Raw genomic sequence first — 20613 nt, 5'->3', positions numbered from 1 at the left:
AAGACACTCTGCAGGCAGAATTAAAATTCAAGCAAGGTGGCCCCTGGTAAAGGAAAATATTTGTACAGAATAGGGCGTCAACTGCAAGTTAAGACACTTCTGCAACTATTTTTTGTATCACCTTCTCTAGTCAGGAAAACATGTAGCCAAACCTGAGAGGTGTGACCAAAGGCAGAGATGCTCTTTGTGGAAGAATGCGAAAGCCATTTGTGCACAGACATATTCTCTGATGTAAGCCAAAAAGGACAGACTGCTCTTTTTAATTTCAGTCAACTAAAGTGAAATTATGCTTCCTATTGGTTTTGTTTGTCTTCTTTGAGCAGAGTCCAGAACTGGAGATGAAATCCCTGCAGCAAAAGTGGGCAGACCCCAGGGTCAAGCTCCTGCCATTTTTGTTTATTAAAAATGAGTGTTCGTAGGATCTTGCAATCTTAGTATTTAAGGATTAGATTTGATCTTTAAAATATTTTTGATTAATTAATCCTGAAGATATTTATCAGCAACCAGGTTAATTAATAAATACACATAGAAGAATATAGGAAAAATCATAGAATCGTAGAATCATAGAACCATTTAGGTTGGAAAAGACCCTTGGGATCATCGAGTCCAACCATCAACCCCACTCTACAAAGTTCTTCCCTACACCATATCCCCTAACACCACATCTAAACGAGTCTTAAACACATTCAGGGATGGTGACTCCACCACCTCCCTGGGCAGCCTATTCCAGTGTCTGACCACTCTTTCTGTGAAGAATTTTTTCCTCATGTCCAGCCTAAACCTACCCTGCTGCAGCTTGAAGCCATTCCCTCTTGTTCTATCGCTAATTACCTGTGAGAAGAGACCAGCACCAACCTCTCTACAATGTCCTTTCAAGTAGTTGTAGAGAGTGATGAGGTCTCCCCTCAGCCTCCTCTTCCTCAAACTAAACAGTCCCAGCTCCTTCAGTCGCTCCTCATAAGATTTCTTCTCCAGGCCCTTCGCCAGCTTCGTTGCCCTCCTCTGCCCTTGCTCCAGCACCTCGATATCTCTCTTGTATTGAGGTGCCCAGAACTGGACACAAGGTGCTTCCTCACCAGTGCTGAGTACAGGGGGACAATCACCTCCCTCCTTCTGCTGGTCATATACATATATATCTTCCGAAGATCAGTATTGGTATATTCTGAGTTTCTCTGCAATCCACATTTAATGCATCTTCCTTGCACCATTTCCTCTGCCTTCTAATATAATTCTGTGTGCAATGTATTTGAAAGCTTATGGTCTTCACATTTCTAGCAGTTAGGTGTTTGTGTGTATACTTGTACTCCCAGTGCTGCTGTTCTAATTGCAATCCCTTTCCCCCTACAGTGCTCCATTGCTGGCAGCAGGATCAGTCGGTGATGCCGGGCAGTGCCATTATGGCAGGACTCCTGACTGTGTGGAGTCTCATTTGCTGACTCTGCCAAACAGGCAGAATTTTTTAAAGCTATATTAATACCCTCCCAAGTTCTACAAAAACATCTGTAGAGGATGTGTGGGGTTATATGTATGACAAAGCTCACTAGCCAAGGAGGGAATCCAGCAGTTTTATCTCGAAAGGGGTCTTGCATACAGATTTTCTAGTGGCCACCTATGAAATAGTACTGTTTGCACCTACACTGTGTCCTTCATGCAGAACACCACATAATGTTCCACAACAAGCATCAGTTAAAACTGAAGATAAGGAATGTTTTAAGGAAGGATTTACAGAAGGGAGTTGACTCAAAAGAGATGAGGGGGAAAAGAAATTACAGTTACATGGAGCAGCAGAAATAAAGATGCAGCTTCTAACTGCAAAGGAGGTTTTCATCCTTAGAGGCATGGGGGAGATCCCTGTTCAAGAAAAACAGATAAATTCCTTTAAGAAATAAATGTGATTTACACATTACCCTGCTGCTAATGTGGCATCACATTTTGCAGAAAGTATAGACACAAATGTATGTTTCTGTTTATGAATATAATATGGGCTCTTGCATACAAAAAGAAGGTGGCTCATAGTCATTAGATTTCAAAAACCCTCAAAAACATTAATTTGTGAATTTATTTACTTTGAAAATAAGTCAGTGTCCCCTGTGTTACATCACCAGACCATATATGGATATCTCCCTTATCTTGAGCTTCCTGACATTTATTAACCACAACAAAAAAAAATTGCTAAGTACAGAGGCATGCCAGATAAGTTTTTCCCAGCATGTTTATAGTATCACTTTAGGATATGAAATGTATCTTCGTCTTCTGCCTTACCTATACACATGGAAAATGTGTCTCCTGCATGAGGAAGGAAAAGCATTGAAAGATGAGTGTATGCATGCACACGCAAGTGGTTTCTTAAAGATGCTAATCAATCATTGTTGCTGCTTGTTGCTGCTTTTCCTGGGCTCCTCCATGGCAATAGGAGCTACCACATCGCTTTCGTCATGCTAGCTCAGTGCATTTAGACATTCAAATGCATCATTCCTTTTTATAATATGAGTAAGCGAAAGTACATCTCATATAATAGCACTGGAAATATGGGTAGGAATTCTTCACCTCCCATGCAGATTTTTTACTGGATGCCATATTGTTGCTTTGCTGACGTTGAAATTTGCTCCACTGTTCGTCATCCAAGCTTGCCTTTTAGCATCCTGTCTTTATGTGAGTCTGTCTCCTAATCGTTCAGATCACAGATAATTGTCCTTCCCACCACCTCTGTCTGTGGCAGCTTTGAAAATGTTACCTTCTCGCCCTTCTAAATGTGGGTTTTTTTGTAAGTTAGAGACCACAGGTGAATAAAAGTGAAATAGAAAAATAATTGATTTAATAAGTAAATTATTGATGTTTTAAGTAGTGTAAAAGCATAAAGGAAAGATGGTATCTTTAAACAATCTATGTTATAATCTGTAAGAAACCCACCCATTTCAAAAGAAATTGCACAAATGTCAGAACCTCCCAAAAGCAGAAAAGAATGGAAACACCATAAGAATACATACATTTGTTAACTTGTGAAAAGGTTGTTCCCAAGTGTCATCACTTCTGTGGAAGTTCCTGTGTTGGCATAACCATGAATGAAAATTCTTTCATTGTTGGCTGGACAAGTGCAACAAAATAAATGCTGTGAGGTGAGGGAGGGTGGTGGGATTTGTTTTGGTTGTCCAAATCCACCTGAAGCTGCAAAGACTGCTGCTTGCCCCGTTCATTAAATACCAGTATGTGTGTTCAATGTCAGTAAAAATGGAAGATCGCTTAATGTATATGTTCCAAGTGATGACCCCTCTTACGGTGGTTAACATGGAAAAGAAAAAAAGCAGAGATCAGTAGTCAAGCTCCAAGGAGAATACTTCATTTCCTTCACTTCACCATCCTAAAAAGGGTATGTCTTTCAAGAAGGTGTCTGTAGCCACTGTGTAACTTTGCAGAGTTTATTCTGACGCAAAATCTTCTCTGTTGTTCCCTTTGAACTGGAGCATCTGTGTGCAGTTGTTAATGCAGAGTTACATATGAAATATCAATTAATATGTACAAATTTCTGGACTTGAAAGGAGAAATGGTAGGTTTTTTAGGCACAATATTCAACTATGGTTGGGATTTGTGTAATCCAGTTGCACACAGACTACTAGGTGCAGTATCAAAGTATTTCCATCATATACTTTGGACCTTCAAGACGCAGTTCAACTCTGATGTCAGCTAGGACTTCACTGAAATGGTGACCACTACTGCCAGGTCAGAATTTTGATCTTATGGAGATGAAAATGTCGTTAACCAAGAAGTTGGAATTTCTTTAAGAAAGTGGGTTACTGTTGTCATGTGTGGTGAATTTAGAGCTAACAGAAACTTTAATAAGGTTTCTTTGTGATGGGAATTTTTAGCAATGTATGCAGACAGAAAACATCAAATTATTTTCCTTGTAAGAAGCCCTTGAGTATGCTGTTAGCATCAAATGCTAACAACATTTAGTCATTAGTGACCTGCTCAGTGCTTGAGTCAGTGACCTGAAGGAGATAGACCTATTACCAATCCACTAAAATAATCTTTCCTGCACTTATAGTAAATTTTCAGCTCTGGTACATTAAGAAAAATCACTGCTGCGTGGCCATCAAACTCGTATTTCCGCTTGCATGATGGTCTATGATGACTGTGTCTCAGCTTGTAAAATGAAGTATCGGTAAGCTCACACCAGCTATCGAGAGTTCATTTCCTCAGACTGCCTTGCCTGCTTGCGTAGCGGTGCATGCATCAGTGCCCGCCGCCAGACAGACCTCTTCAAATCTTATCAATTTTGCAATTGTCTCACCCTCTAGTGGCTTGTCTAGGAAACAAGATGTAAATAATGCTTAAATTTGAGTGTTGATACTCAGATTCTAGGATGCCGTTCCCTGTATTTTCAGCTAACAATTATGATGTCGATGTACTTGCAGACTCCAGTGTAGTGATTAACTAATTTCAATCTGCCTAAAATTCAGATGCTGCCCACTACTCTGAAGATCTTGGTTACAGGGGATGTCAGGTAGAATAGGCTTTTCCAATGTTTTTCACCGTTTATATAAGCCAGCCAGAACAGCGTGTATGACAGTTTGAAAGGGTGGTGGTTGGATATTATTGATATCTAAGATAAAATCTTTTTTAGTATGTGTCCAAATCCTGTGTTGTTGAAATCAGGCCATGAATTTTATTCTCAGAGAAGCATATACACCATGAGATTAAGTGACACAGTGTCAGTGTGAAGCAGTGCTCTTAGTTTGTCAGATGCTCGCATAGCTGCTTTACTTTTTTGAGCTCTGTCTCTTCATGCTGATATTCTCCTTAGAAGCTTTTGAGGTCCTATTTATTTATTTGTAAGACCTATGTGGACGTCTGAATAGTGATACCTGAACAAAAGAATTGGTGAAAGCATGTGTGTAGACAGGGTATTGACTCTTCACTGCTGCAGACTCTCTCTTGGCATTCAAAATTATATGCTGGAGGCTTTTGTACCTACAGCGGATGGAGACATAACATTTAATGCCTGATGGCAGGTGAAAATCAAGTTATTGATGGAGTTACAGAGATTTGGAAGTACGGATCTATTTTATGCTGGTAGCTGGTTTTACCAGAAGCATAGGCTGTGTGACAACTTTGCTGAAAATATGTTGCTCATGGTACAAGCAAATCGAGGCTATTATATTTTAGTAATTCATCTACGATGTATTATTTGTTTTAGCTTTGTTCCACTACTGCATTATCTATTTAGGTAGTGTTTTACCAGGGTATCAGGAGTGGGTCAACTGAACAAATTTCATGAGTTAAACCTCATTGTCCTGCACACAAGAAAATCTCAAGTTATTTAGATTTTGACAGCAAATCCTTCACTGTGAACAGAATGTTATCAGATTTCAGACTGTTGAAATTATTGAAGTACTGCTTTCCCAAAATACCGTAACATATGTTCTTTATCTGTTTCTTGTTGCTACTTCTGGTCAATCTAGGACGTGTTTGTTGTTGATTGCTCCTTACCTTTAACAGTTCATGTATTTGGGAAAGTGAACACATAGATCTCCCAAGTCCAGAGACAAAAAGTGGCAAGGTTGTGAAGTCGGGCACTCTTTCCAGATAAAAGTCATCATGAGTATTTCTAGCTTCTGTACTTTTTCTTTAGCTCTTCATCTCCTTGCAGATAGTGCTGGGATAATCATTTGCACTAATCAGCATAAACAAACAAGTTTTTTTAACTTTCTGCTGGAATGGTGCATTGAAGTCGGGTTTGTTCTACTTCTGTTGGGAATTACTGCAAGGAAGCAGTGGAGAAACACCCTTTAAAATGAGCAGCTACCTGTAGCAACGCAAAGCGTAGGCAAGAGTTGCTGTGTATTGCAAAGGCAATGGTGTTTGAAATATTAGCATTTTGCATTCAGCACTTCTGTATACTGCTGCGGCAAAGGTCTGAGCCTTAGTTGTAAGGAAATCTAAGGTGTGTGAATCAGCCGGTATGGTATTATTTGCTATTTTATTTGTTTTAAATAGACATCTCTCTTCTGAAAGGATTTTGGAGAGAACTAGCACAAATTAGGCTGTGAAATGAGTTGCCACGTGTTCTCTTGTTGCAGATCATGATAGTTGTAAATGAGATGTGAATTTTCAAAACCAGTAAGTGATGCTAGAAGAGAAACAGGGCAGGAAATGTCTTCATCTGGGAGGATTGCTGTTTAGAATAGGGTAACTGGCTTCTGCCTCTCGCATGAGGTTAAGACCATGGCTGCCCTAAAAGTGAGATATATGTTCAGGGGTTTTTGTTTTTTTTATTTCTTAATAATGGGTATGTGGTAACCAAAGCTTCCCTGAATGATTCAGGTGCTTTACCAAGCTCTGATGATAGACTGTGTCTATTTGCATCACAAATTCAAATGCAGTACAAATAGAATAATTATTCTGTCTGTAAAGAACTTGGTTAATCTTCCTGTCTGCACACAGCAAAAGAACTGTTCCAGCTCAGCTTTGTTTATATTACATCAGAAGATATATTTTGTATTTGGGCATAGGGAAGCCCCCCTTATGGAAAACGTACAAGTCGCTGAAATTGGTGGGTCATAAATTTTGGATGGAAGTTATTCACAGGTAGAATTCCTTGGAAATGCTGTCGTTGTAAGGGTGGCTTTTTGATGAGGGTTGTTGAAAAGGTGTTGACTGACAGATCTCATTCGCTCCAGCCAGTCTAACTAGATCAGACAGGCAAGAGGAAAAGAAAAAAAAGCAAAGGAGTAAGTTGCTGGTAAGGTGAACCTGCTCTGGGAAGCAAAACTGCAGTGACAGAGCTGGCCAAGAGGTGACACAAGAGAATTTCCAGGTTCAGGAGGGGGAACCTGGAGGAGATGAGGAAACCTATGGTAGTTGATATAGATTCCTTGGAGCAAAAGTGGGACCTAAATTAGACAAATCTGCCTGAAAGGGCATGAGGAGACAGGCAGGCAGAGAGTGAGTGAATTCATCGGAAGGCACATGGGGAGAGCAAAGGCTTAAAAGAAGAAAGGAAAGAAAGGAGAGAAAAGAAGGATGGAGGGAGGGAAGGACAGAGGATAAAAGGAAAGAAAGAGGGAAGAGAAGGAGGGAGAGAGGAAGGAAGGGAGGGAGGAAGGAGCAAGAGATCTTGGGAGGGAGAGAAAAAACAGCTACAAAAAGGAAAGAACAAAACATTTTGCAACCAATTTGGGAAAAAGGGTATTGTAGGGTAAAGAGAGAGGTGGAAAGTCACTTGGTTTGATGACAGAGTAGATTTTGTCAATTTATTTGAGATTTTATTTTATTCAACGTTCTTTGATTCAACAACACTGAAATAACCATCAAATGCTTGCAAAACATCTCAAGTATTGTTTTTTGTTGGCTTTTTAGCAGTGATTTCAGTACTGTACCTTAGGACCCTGGGAGTTTGTGATGAGAAGTTCTGTTACATGTTACAGCTGTGGAATCTGTTGTATTTTGTAATTTTTTTTTTTGCCTATGTGAAATTTTATAGTTATAACTTGCTGTTCACTAACCTTGCAGTGCAATAACCTTGCAGGGGGTCCGGTCTCATCACCGGACCCCCTGTTTCCTCTCGTGGCGCAAAAGGGGTAATAACACAAAACCAAGGCCAGATTTGCAGAAGAGCTTGTGACTCAATGAGCTTTAGGCATATTCATTGATATGCTCTTTTGAAAATTTAGCAGTGTGTGCCAAATCAGACCTTAAGGCATTAGAAGCTGGAATCTTGCTTTCGTTGGTTTTCCAAGAAGGGCATAGAAAGTTTGAGTATTGCCTGAAAGTGATTATAACTGTATTTTTAAACTTAATTTTAATTTCAGAAGATGGGAAATGCCACATCTTGGGGTAACACCATTGTATTAGATTTTGCTACTGTTAATTTAAAGATTTTTCTAAGTAGCTACTAAATTAATGAGACTGATTCAGTATTCAGGGAAATGAATTGCTACTGAAAATGCTGATATATGCTGACATAAGTTCTTTACTTAATGAGCCAGATTCTGCTTACACTTACAGGGGAGGCTGTAGCTCAGATAGTTTACGTGCCTGATTTTTTTTACAAGATAGGCTGGATTTTTGAAAGAGGCTCAACAGTTTCACAGTTCAGCATCTAATCTGTATTTACTTGCTTGCAAAGTTGGATTGGATGCTATCTACGTGTAAACCCAAAATTCAGAACTTAATTTCAACCACATAGAAAATCTGCGTACTTAATACCAAAAAATGAAGCTAACATGTACATGATATGATGTGATGAATTGGTATCACTTACTCGACTGCTTCAAGCTTGATCACATAATTTTGAATGGTTAACTTTGTCCAAAGTAGACTTTATGCTGAATCAGATTATTCTCTTTTAACTTCGTTTGATCAGATTACATTCATTTCTTTGCAGCTGTCAGAAAGTCAGAAAAACAAAAAAGCCCATGAAGCCAACACGAAGTACTGTAGGTGTTAGTTAATTAAACAGAAATGCAATTATAAGTTCATATCTGATCTGGAAGCATTATATTGCTAAGAGATCCAGTATTAAGGCCTGCAGTTCTGTTTTCTGGGCTAAACAGGGTTGGATTACAAAATGAAATGTCACTTCTGAAAATTGCCCTCGATATTTAACATGCATTTAGAGTTGTAAAATTTCAGCTATTGCATAAAAGATATAGGAAGAGACTTTTACTCTCTTTATAAAGGGAGCATATTTTACATTAAAACCTGGTATAATAAACTGTGTGCAATTTAAAGACCATAAATGGTTGGGTTTTTTTTTAACTATTGTTTTGTTGCTTCAGTGCCATGTAGAGATAACAGTCCTTTTGGCTGTGGGATACTTGAGAAAAAACAAGGTTTACAGATTGCTGAACTTAATTTAAAAAGAAACAAACAAAAAACAACAACTTTGAACTATGCGTAAAATTGTGTCTCAGAAATTTCAGCTGCAGCATACAAAAATTTTCAATTGCACCTTATAACATGCAGTTAAAGCAATCCTGAATTGATTTTGCCAGGCACTAAGCAACTGTTGACATAAATATATTAGAGCCAGAAATCTAAGCATGCGGGTCATTCCATAAAATGACTCCCAAATCATAATAAAATGAAAAGTCTCTCCAAAGATTTGACCCAAATTTTTCATTCTGGACAATTAATATTTAGTCCAAATAAGGAAGCAAGTTAATCATTGTTATTCCATGCCCCACACCATATGTATGAACATGAATTTTTACTATGTGTTACCTTGCAGCATCCCAACCAGACTATTACAAGAGGCAAAGCTGATAAGGGCTGCAGCAGCAATAGGTTCCTGCTTCCCTTTGGCTCGCACTCCTGTGGCAGAAGAGCTAGAGTACAGCATCTAGAAATGCTGGAGTAATTGTTGAATCAAAGTTTTGGCATCTTGTACAAGGTAAACTCCGCAATTTCCAGTGTTTATTCTGTCTTCCAATAGAAATCTGTGTATTTACACACACAGCAGGATTTATTTTGACACAGGTGTAGTTTATCATCTCTATGGGACCAGATTCAGTGAATTACTTCAGCATTTTCTTTAGAGTGACTAGAAGGGAAGCACTTTGTGGCTTGCTATTAGTTATTGGACAAGCCTTAGCTAAGTTAAATTGTTTGCAGTACCTGATGATTTTGTTAGGTCTGTCCTGAGGCTAACTTCAGTACTGCTCAATAGAAGAATCTAAAAAAGTTCTCATTTTGAACCTATTCTAGAATTCGTAGTGGAGCCTATAATATTTTATATGCCAAAGCAGTTAAAAATCAGAACACCTTTGTCTTTTAGGGGTAATTCCAGATTTAACAAGAATTAAATTTGATTTTCTGTGTGAATTGGTTTGTTACATCTTCCTGTCATTAAAAAATGAAAGGGAACCTCACAATAAAAATTACCGTAGAGCCTGGTAACATTTGGAAGTATGAATAGATATATTTAGGGAAGAAAAAGAGGGTAATTTTTTTATTGTCATGAAATGCATTATAATAGGACATGCTTAGGGAGAAGTAACTTCTGGAAAAGAAGCAGGGGGTCGAGAAACAGCAATACACATTTTTCTTAAAGGTAATAGGAGCTGCCCCCTACCTAGGAATGAATGGTTTGTGGAGGCTAGATGAATTCTTAAGAGCTGGTCTTGTCAATAATGCTCCTTGAACTTGATTCATCATCATTTGGTCTCTTCTATTTTTCCCCCAGTCCCTGTTCCTACTGTGCTGGCTAGCTTGCAGCCTTTCTCTTACTTGCGCTCATCCCCTCCTTCCAGCCTCCCCGAGTGCCAGCTCTCTGCTTGCTTGGGGTTCAGCTGTGCTGTAGACCTTTGCTAATGGGTATGGTAATCAGGGTAGAAAGGAAAAGTAAAATCAGCCTTCTGGTTTTAAGAGACTAACACACGAATACATTAATGTGTAGCTTGAAAGGTACCTACGTTCATGTCTTGTGTCATTTATAGGGCTGATATTAGATCTTGCGTGATTTCCCAGGATATTGCATATCAATTTGTATTAACCATAGGATGTGCTATGTAAGCTGTGAGAGAGGTTCTCTCGTGACAACATCACAAGTAATGCACATCATGACTCTGTGTTCGTGCGGCATCACCTCTTACTTTAAGGATGCACACAGAGGGCTCGTAAGAGATTTACAGAGGAACTTTTTCTCAAGCACATAACGATATGCAAATATCTCAGGATCAAAGGTAAGTCAAAGAAAAATGGCACCGAGTAGAATAAGTCAGCTCAGCTAGCAGCCTAGCTACATGACAGACCCAGAGGCAACTTCAGAGCTGTCAGCTTCACTGCCTGTGGAGCCCACCGAGGGGCCAGATGCTGCTGCTGCTGGATGAATATTTTCATCAGCTTGGCATCTGGGCACTGAAATGGCCTGTGTGTCACATCGGAATGGAAGCTTTCGCCGTGCTGCTGGGGATGGACACAAAGGAAAACAGATTTGCTGAGGTTAATGGTAATTCAAAATAAATTGTTGTGACTGTTTTTAAGCCACATTCTACCTGCCAGTTATTAAAGAGCAAAAACACCTCAAAAAACAAACCCGAAGCTTTGCTTTATTTAAAAGCATGTATTTAAATTATATACACTTGCTGTTTATTTCTAGATTCTGTCAGCGTTGTACTGAGCAAAAGTGGAGTTACGTGCATGGTATCGATATCCATTTGTTAGTCTGGGCACAATATTTACTTTCTCTACCCTAAGGATTGATGATAATGAAACGAATGAAAAAGTACTCCTCAAATTTACTTCATCTGTCTAGTGATTCCCGGCGCATTGCAAGTAAAAGCTACCCGTGTTTACTGAGATAGTGTTATGCATGATGCTCTAATGCTGTTATGGCTAGGACGGTTTTATCCTTCAGCTCTGTTAATTAGCAAAAATCACTAGAAGCAGGGATTTATTTTTTTCCCCTTTTTTTTTTTACAATTAAAGTACTTTTTTTGATTTCTAACAGAAAAATAGTGAAAAAGCATTATTTATATGGGATATTTAAGTCTTCAGATGTCTTCTTGATGGGCTGTCCTGAAATTGAAGATATACTTTAAAGAGAAAATAAAAAGTATTTGACTTACTTTTGTTGTGCTTGGATGGTAAAAAAAAAAAAAGGACAGATTGTTGAGAGTAGGTTGCTTTTTATGTTTTTTGTTATGTTGTTGTTTTAAACATAATACTGGTAGAATCAACTAAGAACAAAGCAAGCCAGTGTCTGGTTTTAAGAGAGCTCTTGCCATCCATGTTCTGGTGTAGCTTCCTCAGAAGTCACTGTAATCCACAGTCCAGGGAACGATGCCAGTTTTTTGCCCTTTATGAGTATGGTCAACTGCAGGTGCAGATGAGAGCTGCATTGGATGGGCTTTGCTTAGGACTCAGCATGTTTCTTTGTGAGCAGTCAGTGGCACTGTTTTGACTGGATGCATGATCCGCAGGTGGATGGAGTTCAGCCCTGAGCAGGGGACTAACATCTAACCAGTAAATCACTTGGATCCTGTTTAACCCTAAAATTTGCACATGTACACGCCATTTGGACGAGAAAGCCTGTAATTTGGGCAAGAGAATTTGCTACCTGCAATCACAGATGACTATGTGGAGAGGTGTTTCCTCAAACATAAGGGTCTTATTTTTCAATTTGATTCATTTAATCCAATTTTTTTTTTTTGCTAAATCTGGCTTCATAATATTTTTTTTGTTTTGAAAATGAGGTAGGATTATTTTTGTTGACTCCTGAATGGTCAGAGAAACACTTCACAACATTTCAGAATGCATTCAGAAACTACTTGAGAGGCACAAAACCAGAATGGCTATAAAAGCCTTTAAATGCAGGCGAGCTCTTTGCTGTAACCTTCCTCTCCAACCCAACAGCCCTGTGCCCCAGTGAATTGTTCTAAAGCACATTCTAGCCAGGACACGTAATGGCCAAAATGGGAGTATAAGAGGCTTTCCAGAATGTTTATGACTGCTCCACAGAAATGACTTTCCATTTTTATACACCTTAATTTTTACAGATTTACTAATAATAGCTGAAAACTTAAACCTACCTGAGGTTTTCCCATGCAGGGATTGTCTAGTGGATGAAAAAACCATGGAAAATCACTAAAACATTTGATAGGGATTGAGGTGGAGTTAGTGCATTGAAGTAGTTACATTTATTTAGCAGACAATAAAAAAACAGTCTGGAAAACAATATTTTGGGTGAAATCCTCACTCTGCTGTGATGGACTTCATCCAGTTTGCAGTCTGGAGTAAGATTTTTCTCCTACATTAGTGTCTGAAATGTTTGATCTGCCAAAGCTTCTGAGTCATCTTTCATGATACCTTTTCATTGACTGTAAAAGAAGCTGAATCAGACTAATGAGCTGACCCTTTTTTCATTTTGGAACAAATGATTCCATTGCTAAATATATAATATGATAGATTTAATCAGTTTTGATAGTGCAGGCAGTAAAGTAGTATTAAACTCTATCAGGAGACCTTTTGAAATTCTAATAATAATAATCAGGTAATTAGAGCCAGTTCAGTGTTCTCTAGAATTAGTGTATGCTTTCCTTCTATTAAATCAAGTCAGAAGTAAACAAAAAGTTTAATAAAACTGGAATAAATTAAGTTACTTCATTCACTTACTCAGTTGGTTAACTGGTTGAAGAATTTCTAGTTCCTTGTATTCCTCAAAATAGCCTAACAAACAAAGGTAATATATTGTGACAGTTTTGTGTTCACAACCGTGTTGTCTCTATATTGTAATGAAATTCTAATTCTGATGGAAAAGTAATTGTTCAGATAATTTTCTAGATATTAAAAAAAACAAACCTAAAGTGTTTATTGAAGTGGGCAGCCAAAGTCTTGATCGCAGGCTAGTGAATCTGATGCACGTCTCAGCTTTGTGTGTGTGAACATTAGAAGAATGAAAGGAGAAAACCAGCACTGGAAGAAGTTGCCCAGAGAGACTGTAGATGTCCATCCTTGAAGGTTTTCAAGACGCAGCTGAACAAAACCCTGAGCAGCCTGGTCTGGACTAGGTATTGACCTTGCATGGGGCAGGGAAGGCTAGAGATCTCTGGAGGTACCTTTCATCCTGAGTGACTTGTAAAAAGAAGTAAATATTAAAGGAAATTTGGGGATTAGAGAATTCCATAAAGATTAGATGACAACCTCTCTTTGCTTTAAAAAACCAAAGATTCCCTGTGCCCTGCAGGGAGCCATGGTGGTTTTAAGGTTCCCGGAGGTTTCACCTCTTAACTTCCCTACTGTAGGGAGTGATGCTACAACATCAAAGATGACTCTGACACATCATTCCCAGCAGGTAACCCCATCCTAGATTAGTAGTGTGCTGAATGATGTCATATCACAGTAGGCAAGAAGTACTAAGTTATTACCTCTGATTTAGCTAGAGGAACACTTAATTTCCGAAATTATTAAATCAGAGCTTCAGAAGGAGTAAACGAGCAAACGCAATTTTGGTCTGTGACTGTGGTAACTCTTGACAAAGGCTAAAAATGTTTGGTGCCTGGGTGGTGTTCCTAGCTAAAACATCCACTGCTGTCATTCCAGAGGGTTCACAACTGCTTCACTCTTGCTTGTTTTATTTTCCTTCTCTACCAGTATCTTCAGAAGGCTTCTTGGACTAATATCCACTGTCAAAAAGGATGCATGTGTCTCATTTTTTGCATAGGTGCTACTTACTGCAACTAAGATGACTTATAAGTAGAACTGCCCTGGAAGCTTCTATCTAAATTTTGTGACAGAAAAATTACTGTTTACATTGACCAAGTCAAGGAAAAAATGATTTATCAAATCGAAGTATTTGCTTAGAATTGGTCAGAGGCTAATCTACCTCAGTTTGCAAGATGTTCCATAGAAATTCATAGTTCAGTAGTTTATATCTTTTCTCTCCATCATATACCAGACTCCTATACCAGTCTTCTTAGCAAGAACACATCTTGTGATATTTGGTAGTAGCTCATCTGGCAAAAGCTACCAAATTGTCTCCAGAAAACCCACTGATCAGTGTGCATTAGGGGAAACTTTCTCATTCTTTTGTCAGTTCTGCTAGCAAGAATTCAGCAATTGGATGAAGAACATCAAAGTTAAATTTACCATGGTAAAGTCAAAGAGGGAATTTTTCTGGACAGAGATACTCATGATTTTTATGTACTGAAGATACTTGCTTCCTTTCCGTCAAAACAATCTATTTTCACAAAATTTTATTGTATAAGTAAAGAAAATGTGTTTCTGCACTTCCTGCTGATTAGAAAATGTTTGCCCTTTTGCCATTTCTGTTTGGATGGAGATTAGACCAGTTGTGCGCGTCATCCTAATGATAGATTACCAAAATTTTCTGTCTTTGAGGATTATGGTACGAGTAACTGAAAGACTACACTGTACACAGAGAGTAGCACCTTTCTGGTGGGGCCTACTATAAGCATGCTTCCTAGTGCCTTTTGCCTTCTACTCTCTGAAAGTCCACTTGTGCTGCCAGTTCCTGACTTTACTGCTAATGTGCAATTTGATCTACATGTCATCTCTCCTGTCTCCAGTCATGTGCTGTCAAAACTGCCACTGTTTTGGAACAGTACAACTCGACGGATCCAGGAATCAAACAGAAAAGATCAAGGAAAAAGAAGCTTTCAGAGGTGGGGGGCCCAGAAATTCTGAAGTCCAGTGGATTTATCCCAAGTTTGACTATTGTAAATACAGATTGTGGGATTTTCCTATTCAAGAAATAATGTCATAATCATAATGATGTCAAAAACAATTAACTTTTTATTACTTTTTCCAGTCAGATCTTTTTGTATCTTGTAGAGGGTGAAGAATAAAAGATTGAACAATGGTGAGGATGGACTCTCTTGGTTAGAGGTAGCTTACGCTGAAAATGCTTTTACAATTATGAGCATGTCACTTTCTAAAAAAAAAAAGATACAAGAATGGGTATTCCTGAAAAACAGCAATGGCAAAAGAAGTTATTATTTATCTGGAAGTACAAAGGTGTGTGCGTATAGCTGGAATTAACATGAAATTATATGCCTTATGTTAGCATAATGGTGATTCTACGTCCAATAATGTAAATTGGAAGCCTGAGAAAGATGTTCCCTTCAGAAACAAAGCCTGAAACTTGCCTCTGTTCTGTTGGTTGATAGTGTACATAAATGTGAACCTATATGTTGCACTTTACGTGAACTCATGTGCTTTTTTTTCCTGCGCAGCTCTGTTTATGCAGATTTTTGAGTCAAGGAAATGATTTAATAAAGAAGAAAGATATATGCAACTTCAATAGACGATAGTAACCTATGAAATAATAGATTTGGAAATCTGGGAAATTGGCCAATATTGATTTCAGACAACATGAGGGAAAATGCTTACTTTATGCCCATACAAAGTTATGGCTACGTATTCAGTTTGTGTTATCTTCATTAAAGGGCCCAAATAATGCTCTTAAAGAGTTTTTCAGCTTTTGCAGGTTTTCAAACTGTTTCCTGTTGTCTAGATGTAAAAGTAGGAAAGCAAAGAAGGCGTGGAATGAGAGAAAAGACTGAAGATAAAAGGAGTTTACTGAGTTACAGTAACATTAGTCTTTGTCCTCTGGGATATTAGTTTTACTTAGTCTCACTGAACCTATCAAAGTTCATCTAGTACCACCTTCTCAAAAGGTATATCACTGTTTCTTTCTTATCCAGCTCTGCAGTTATTAGTTATTATTATCAGTTTTTTAATAACAGAGTATGTTAAATTACTATACACTGTGTTGCGATACTCAAGTCAAAAAAAGACCTAAAATGTTTTATTTTAAATGTGATGGATGCTCCATCCTCAATTTGAAGCATTTAAGAATGAGAGTAGAGAAAAAGATGCAGATGTATTTTGCTTTACATTTCAGGCTTTTTGTAAAGAGAAGTCTAAGTCTTGTGTATACTGAGGTAAATGGTAAAGCTTTCATTAACTACTTCAAAATAAGAAATCGGTACGCAAAAAATAACCTTGACCAATCCAAAACTTATATAAAAACCTCTATCTGATAGACACCTTTCTCGTCCATGCAGTAATTACACACTGAAATTATGACCTTTGGAATGAGAACTCCTTTTGAGCTCTATCGTGTAAAGATGTAATTGGGCCATAAAATCCTTATAAAAATTTATGAAAGAAATTTGACTGAATAAGTCTGGTGGATAATTTAGAAACTTGAATATCTCAGTCACTTTGCTGAATTTATACCTTAAAATTTCTCCGAAGTGATAGCATTGCCCCATCTAGGTAATGGCATTCACTAAGTGATGGCATCAGGATCTTCTCCAGAAGATCCTATTTAGACTAATCTTTGCTGTCCATTTGTTTCTAACAGCTAGAGGGTACTGAATGGCCAAGACTATCCGAAGTGATGGGTAACCTTTGATGTCTACTGTAAGAAATCATAAAAGTATATGTCTTTTAAATGGTAGCAGCCCATAGTTGTCTCAGGAACTCAATAACATCCTTGACTGAATACGCCGAACTGAGGCACTCAGTCACAAGCCTCGTATAATAATCACAAGCTTTTAGAAACTTTTTTAAAACTGTGTTAAGGCCTTCAAGCAGCTGAAAGTAGCACTGTTACAGTTTTGTCCATTTCCTCATTTCATCCTGAGTTCATCTTCTTTATGGACTCCAAAAATCTTATAAACTCTTTTGAGAAAAAATTAAGAGTAAGAGTTAATCCTCCATTTTTTTGCATTTTCAAGTGACTTTCTGTGTAAATTTAAAAAAAATATTTTCCTTTATTCAGGTACATGATAAAACTCAAGTTTAGAAATGTCAATAGCTCACTCAAGTTTATGCAGCCGTTTGCTCATGAGAAGTGTTGGCTTGCAGTTCCTCCGTTTCAGTGTGATTTCCTGCTGCCTGCCAAGTGGATGTTGGTGCAGTCCTAACTGTAGGAATACACTGTTGCAATGATTATAAACAACGCTTTCACAAAAATTATTTTTAGAACAGCAACTGTCCTTTTCAATGTAAACATATTTTTTTCTGCCATAGTGGCAATTTTAATTTGGGCAAGCAGTATTCCATTTGATTTTTTGTAGGTGGTATCCTGAAATTACATAGAAAAGATTTCCCTTTCCCTTCCCACCCTAAGTATGCCTGGTTATTTCCGAGTTTAAAAATATGTTGATTCATGTGAAAGGTACTAATTTTTTTAAAAATAAGATTGGGTTTGTTTGTTTTGTTTATTCTTCCGCTATACTGTGTAGCTGGAGAACTGCTTGTTTACTTGCTTTCAAACGGTGGTAATTCAATTTTACAAGGCAGTATTTAGGTAACGTTATTTGAAAGAATCTCTTGTATGTTGGATGTCAGAGGTGAGGTAACTAGTATTGTACTAGTTCAGAAGGTAGTGGTCAGGGTCTTGCACTTGTTCTGTCAACCTAGCAAGGTTCTTAGGCACATGCTTAACTGTAAATATATGAAGAAACCCCCAAATTGCGTGGAATATAAATAAATTTATAAATGAAGAAAGCAGTCGTCTCATGTAATTACCTCAACATATGCACAGAGCAGAAGTCTATTACTTCTGAAGAAAACGCTTCTCTTATTTGTTGAGGATAAAAAGGGAGAAAATAGGATCTCTGAAATGAGGGGAGACATCTGTGGAGAAAAGAAAGGCATGTGATGGTAAATATATAAGAACGTTAGTTACACTATTACATTAATTTTTTATGTTGCTCCTTTATTTTCTTACTGTCCTCTCAAATTAGTCTCTCAAAACAGGAATATTTCTGCGATCATGGCAATTCAGTATATGGATGTATTCTGCCCTGCTCTTTGTAAGACCTTAAGTTCATTTGAAGGGAAAAAAAAAAAAAAGTAGGCTTCTAAATGATAATGATTTGGCTAAATCTGAAAATTCTAGTTTGCTTTCTTAGAGGGTTGTCACGGTTTGGGCTGGACTGGCCACTGCATGAATGACAGATGCTCTCTTTGTCCTCTCTCCCCTTCAGAGGAGAGGAGAGAAAAAAGAGAGAGAGAGAGAGAGAGAGACTTAGGAGCTGAAAAGAAAGCAAGCCACTTCAATGAATTATTAATAATAAAACAATAAAAAGAAAAGAAAATAATGAAATATATACAATATATACAAAACCATATCGAGCTCCCAGGATGACAATCACGTCACCGGCAGGCACTGGGAAAGTCCCTGACGGGACTTGGCAACAGATGGGAACTGGATTCCAGATCTGGATTCAGGAACACATGGATTGGGATCAAAGGCAGACAAACAGACAGAATCCTCCTCAGACACCAGCCATTGAAGAAAGAGCTGACCCTCTGATCCCTCAGCTTTTATACTGAGCATGGGGCAGATGGGATGGAATACTCCGTTGGTCAGTTTTGTGTCACGTGTCCTGTCTGCTCCTCCCCGCAGGAGCAACCCCTCTATGCTCTTTTGCTTCCAACCCTCCAACGGGGCAAATAGCAAAGTGAGCTGACCTTGGTTGTTACAGCAATAAGCGTAAGCAAGAGCCTCTCTGCATACCATTCCTTGGTATTCACTATAAACATCAGACCTTATCTGCTCGAAGTGGACACTTCCTGAAGAATACGCCGTTAATCTCAGAGAGTTAGTTAGTTAGAAGAGGATTAGTTGAAAAGTAAAATTACTGAACAGAAAATTCGTTCTGTTTTACCTCAAACCAGGACAAGGGTTTACTTTAGAGAAAATATTAACTTCTTCCTGTAATTAATCTGCATTATTATGAATACTGTTTGTTTTGAAAGGACGTTTGGAGATTGATTCCACAGAAGGATCTGTTGCCGGTATCCATTTTACTTTGCATTTTATTCTTAGAACCTATTTGATTCTGCCGTAAGGTGTCTGGGTGTCTGAGTATACAGAGCACATGACACAACTCTCTTTGCAGACAACAAATGTTGTTTATGTCTTTTTGCTGCAGCGCCTTCTTTCTGCCCTTACCAAACCAAGGATTTAAGCTACTGCAGTCTAACCACATCAAGAACACCAAACTATGCCAGTAAACTTCTGATAAGCCCCTCTGGCACCAGTTCCGTTTATCTTTGACTTTAGGCACCTCACTGTTCTTCACGTGCCTACCAATGCTGCCCCTAAGAATTGTTTAAATATTTTTCACTTTTAGATTTCAGACCTAATGCAGCAGTCTTCTGATCTGGATACCCATGCGTGGGTTTTTTAACAATATATGGGAATGACCTTTTTCAGTAATCTTTTCAATTTATGTACATTTCGTAATGCTTTCAGCATACTGTCTCATATATACAATCAGTGATACTTTGCTATTCTCTGTATTAAGATTCGCTCAACAGAATGCATGTTAAAAGTTTCTTCTTTACTTTTTTGACACTGAGGAACTAATGCGCTGTTCTGCCAGTTATTTCCTTTTTTAGTTTTTCCGTTATCTAGAAAGTGTCACTTGTATGTGTATTTGTGGTACAATAATATATTTTATGATTTAGAACCCAAATTGAGCTACTAAGAGGCAGAGAAAGGGATGAAAGGGATGATGCTTGATTGAAATCAGTCAGGTGGACTTCTAAAATTCCTTGGAAGGAAGGAGTTATATAAGTATAAATAATAAGAATAATACTGAGGAAAATTGAAACTAATACAGCTTTCATAAAAGTTTTCTACACTATTCCTGTATCTAGAGTATTTCAGTGGCAAAACGGGAATTAGTCATTCAGTGCTTTTTCTTTCAGTGGAAACTGAAAAAAGAAAGTTAAAAAATAATTAGGTGTCTAAACATGCAAGTAGAAACAGATACAGTAAAATTGCCTAACCTCCATTGAAATTACCTGAATATGTTTCAAATACATGGCCTGGAAGCCTGACTACGTTTTTTTTCCCCCTTAAAATCAAAGTCTCCATCAATTTTTAATCTGGATATTTTTTTTTTATGTCTCCCTCCCGGCCCCCCCCAAGTAAAATATATTGACTATTTTTCAGCAGGTGTTATCTCTCTGTTATTTTCTAACTTTTGAGTATTTGATTTTTGTATTTATTGTATATAATATCTGTGTATCCTGTGGAAATAAATCCAGCTTATAACCAATGAAAGTGAATGACAAAATAGAGATGTGACTGTCGCTGTCATGCCCCCTCATCTTTTTTGTGTTAAT

General features: G+C 38.0%; 1 protein-coding gene across 29 annotated transcripts in view; it reads left to right on the top strand.

The window, feature by feature from the left end:
- The window catches only part of MYT1L (myelin transcription factor 1 like), a 317723-nt gene that overhangs the window by 56095 nt on the left and 241015 nt on the right, over positions 1-20613 (top strand). Inside the window, exon 1 of one of the 29 annotated variants that reach the window (XM_074581734.1) lies at positions 3343-3367. The exons of the other annotated variants lie outside the window; for them this stretch is intronic. The gene's annotated coding sequence lies outside the window, so the exon portion shown is untranslated. Of the gene's footprint in view, positions 1-3342; positions 3368-20613 lie in introns of those variants that run through there. 29 annotated transcript variants of the gene reach the window in all.

The sequence above is a fragment of the Larus michahellis genome, chromosome 3 (assembly GCF_964199755.1).
Source record: "Larus michahellis chromosome 3, bLarMic1.1, whole genome shotgun sequence".
NCBI lineage: Eukaryota > Metazoa > Chordata > Aves > Charadriiformes > Laridae > Larus > Larus michahellis.
This window is presented reverse-complemented; position numbering and strand designations above follow the sequence as displayed.